The sequence below is a fragment of the Bos indicus genome, chromosome 16 (assembly GCF_029378745.1).
Source record: "Bos indicus isolate NIAB-ARS_2022 breed Sahiwal x Tharparkar chromosome 16, NIAB-ARS_B.indTharparkar_mat_pri_1.0, whole genome shotgun sequence".
Taxonomy (NCBI): domain Eukaryota; kingdom Metazoa; phylum Chordata; class Mammalia; order Artiodactyla; family Bovidae; genus Bos; species Bos indicus.
Window position 1 is genome coordinate 2528974 of NC_091775.1, and position 4310 is coordinate 2533283.

Genomic DNA, 4310 nt, shown 5'->3' on the forward strand with positions numbered 1-4310 from the left:
ATGATCCAGGGTCTCCTCACAGCTATGCTTTCTTCTCTCCCTTGCTGCAACCACTGGGGCAATTAAAAGTCGCATCTCCATAGAGCCAGATAAGGCTTCCTGCAGCCCTTCCACACCTCCTGTTTCTGAGGCCTTACTGTCCATGTCCTGGCTGTGGACAGGGCCTGACGAGCATGGGGTTTCTTGATTTTAGCGAGTTGGGCAAAGGCTCCTCTAACTATTCTCTGTGGACAAACTAGAGGAATAAGTTGGATAATAGTATACTAGATAGAGATCGTTTTGGTTTAATAGCCAAAAAGTGTTGATTGTTATTGTCATAGATGTAAACAACAGGGCTTTTTCACTGGTTTTGACTTCTTCAGTATTTTAATCAGTGGCTTGGATAAAGATTACATAGCATAAAGTTTAGAGGAACAGATAATACAAAAGTCAGCAAGCTCAGATACATAAAGAGCAGATGAGGAGAGACAAACCAGATTGTCTGCCGGATGACTCTGGAGACTCGCCCCTGGGCAGCCTAGTAGGACGCAGGCTCTGCAGTAGGGCTTCAGGAACTGAGGTCGGAACCAATGCTGGAAGATGACCTCGCACAAGTCGTTGGGGCTCCGGCTCTATCCCCTCCCACCTTCATCATCACTGTGGAAGTCAACGGGGCACCAGGTTCCCCCTCTTGGATCACACATGTGCACGCATGCATGCATGTGTGCACACACACACACACAGAGCCCTCCAAGACATGGTCAGCCTTAGCGTGCCTCTCTTTGGGATGGCCAGGGTCTCAGGGCACTGTGTCCACTCTGCCAGCCATATGCCTGAGAAACTACTTTGAGTCTATATCGTAGGTCATTTATACAGTGTTTATCCTTGCCTCCTACCCCACAAATGAGTTGAAACAAGATTTTTTAAAAGATAAAATGTTATATAGATAAATATGCTCCCTGTAGGCTAAAAAAAATCAATTACATAAATCCATGGATGTGGTGGCAAGTTGGCATCACACCTTGCGAGAAATCAATGAGTTTAGTGGACTCAGAATGAATAAGTGAAGTGACCATGTGGTCTGTGGCTTGATCCAGATGGCAGGAGGGGACCTTGTGCCCATCTTGCCAGCCCACTCCCGGACAACTGTGATTTGTGCAGCCCACTCTGGTCTCAGGGAGAGGCCAGGCTCACCGCTGCTGCTGCTGTACAGACAGAGCACTTACAAGACTAGTGGAGCAGCCAGAAGAATTAGACTGGAGCAGACTAATTGCTGAGGCTGACAAATTTAGAGTAAAGCTGGCCGAAGCTCATATCCAGGATGCTAAAGCAGAAGAGAAAGTCGAGAGAGACAGAGGACGGACCTGGCTGACTGTGAGAGGACTGGGAGAAGCGCAAGCGAACTGTACAAAAGCAAAAAGAAGCAGCTGGTTAGGGGCTGTCGGTCCCTGCGGAGGGAAGCTGATGCAGGCTGCAGCCTTTCAGAAAGGGAAGAGCAGGGTGGAATGCTGCAGCCCAGCAGCTCCTCTGGAAAAGGTGATTGCTTTGAGGAAACTCCAGTACCACTATCTTCCTTATTTTAAAAACCACTTATTCTTTTTTTTTTTCTTTTTAAGTCAAAGTAATGTATTGGTACAGTTTTGCTTTTTTTAAAAAAAATAGTACCATTAAGCCTACAATGAAAAAACTGCAACCCTAACCCTTTACTTTTTTGTATTTCTACTTCCTAGAAAAAACTGCTTTCAATTCTGTTCTCTATTTCTTCTGTTTCCCTTCAGCCCCTTATTTCTAAATAGCAGGATTATATGACTGTCACTTGGTATTTCAGTTTTAGTTTTTTGGCTCCTATACCAACCTCTCCTGCACTCTGGCCAGTCACACAATCACTTCCTCCCATCCTCCCATTAGAGTACTGTCACCCTGTGGGTGAAATCAGTGTTCGGTGTTGTTGATGTTATGGTTTAGCTCAGTTCAGCCGCTCAGTCATGTCCAACTCTTTACAGACCCATGGATTGCAGCACGCCAGCCCTCCCTGTCCATCACCAGCTCCCAGAGTTTACTCAAACTCATGTCTATCCAGTCGGTGATGTCATCCAACGATCTCATCCTCTGTCATCCCCTTCTCCTCCTGCCTTCAATCTTTCCAGCATCAGGGTCTTTTCCAGTGAGTCAGTTCTGCGCATCAGATGGCCAAATTATTGGAGCTTCAGCTTCAGCATCAGTCCTTCCAGTGAATATTCAGGACTGATTTCCTTTAGGATGGACTGGGGATCTTCTTGCAGTCCAAGGGACTCTCAAGAGTCTTTTCCAACACCACAGCTCAAAAGCATCAGTTCTTTGGGGCTCAACTTTCTTTATGGTCCAACTCTCACATCCATACATGTTATGGTTATGGAAATGTAATTCACTGCTTATCTGGGCAATATAATAACACTGCTTTACTTTATGGGCACCTTTACATTCTGCTGGCATTAATAACCACTGTTTGCTTGCTGGCTCAGTCTTCCATGTACTTATCACAGATTCTTTTCAAATTATCTGACTGAACCATAAAAAGTATTTAATATGTACAAACTTATTATAGTCTCTTTCTCTTCTTTTTCCCCCTCAAAGATTTCTCTCCTACACCCTTGTTCTTTCTGTTGTATCTAACTTGTAGCTGTCTAAGGTTGCTGCGCAACTGTCGTTAGAGCATCCCTTCATCATTAACAGGAGAATTTTTTCTGCCTCTCTTGTGTTAAATTTCTTGCTTTCTGAATTCTATTTTCCTCTTTCTTAGTTTGTTTACTCTTTTTGGCAGAATACATCTGCAAGTAGCTTCTTGTGAAAGATAAGTGGGAGGTTAATTTTTGAAGACTTGCGTGTCTGAAAATGTCTTTATGTATTTTTTACAGCTTTATTGAGATATATTTCACATACTATAAAACTCACCCACTTAAAGTGTACAGTTCAATGATTTTTAGTATATTCACAGTTGTACAAACCTCACAACTTGATGTTAGAATACTTTTAACACCTCACAAAAGAAACTTTATCTACATTAACAATCATTCGCTGTTTCTGCTCACCACACTTCCCTAAACTCCCTGCCTCAACCCCCGGTAGCCACTGATTTACCTTTTCTTCATGAATTTGCCAGTTCTTGACATTCCACCATATAATACGTGGTCTTTTGCGTCTAACTTCTTTCATTTAACATGCTTTTTTCAAGATTCACGCATATTACGGCACGTATCAGTACCTCATTCTTTTTCACTGCTACATAATAATTCTGGTATGTGACTACACCGTGTTTTATTTCTTCATTCATCAGTTGCTTGTAGGTTGCTACAAGCATGTAGCAATTTCTGGCTATTTTGAGTAATGCTACTGTGAACATTAGTGTATAGGTTTTTTTGTGTGTGTGGACATATTTAATTTCTGGGTATATACCTAGGAGTGAAATGCTAGGTTATGTGACGACTATATTTAGCCTTTTGAGCAACTGTCAAACAGTTTTCCAAAGTCACTGAACCATTTTACACTCCCACCAGCAGTGTATGAATGTTCCAATTTCTCCATATCCTCACCAACACTTGTTAAATTATCTTTTTTATTTTAGCCATCTAAGTGAATTTGAAGTGGTATCTCATTATGATTGGCTTTACATCTTTCTAATAATGATGCTGAGTTTTTTTTCATGTATTTTATTTACTACTGGTATATCTTCCTTGGAGAAATGTCTGTTCAAATCCTTTGTGAATTTTTAAAACGTGTTGTGTTTTTATTGATGTAAGAGTTCTTTATATATCCTGTATATATGTGATTTGCAAATATGTGTTGTTCTGTGGGTTATCTTTTCACTTTCTTGCTAATGTCCTTTGATACACAAAGGTTTTCAAATTTGATAAAATCTAATTGTCTATTTTTCCTTTCGTCATTTGTTTTAGTGTTGTATCTAAGAAACCAGTGCATAATCAGAGATCACGAAAATCTACTCCCATGTTTTCTTCTAGGAGATGTACAGTTTTAGCTCTTACATTTGGGCTGGTGATTCATTTTGAGTTAATTTTTGCATACGGTATGAAGTAGGGTGTCCAGCTTCATGTTTTTTGCATATGGATATCTAGTTTTCTCTCATCATTTGTTGAAAAAAATCTTTTCTTTTCCTTGTTGAATTGTCTTGGCACCCTTGTTGAAAATAAGTTGACTATATATGTGAGGGTTTGTTACTGGACTCTCAATTCTATTCCATTGATCTATGTGTCAATTCTTATGCTAGTCCTACATTGTCTTAATTACTTTAGCTCTGTAGCCCATTTTAAATTGGGAAGTATAAGTCCTTCAAATTG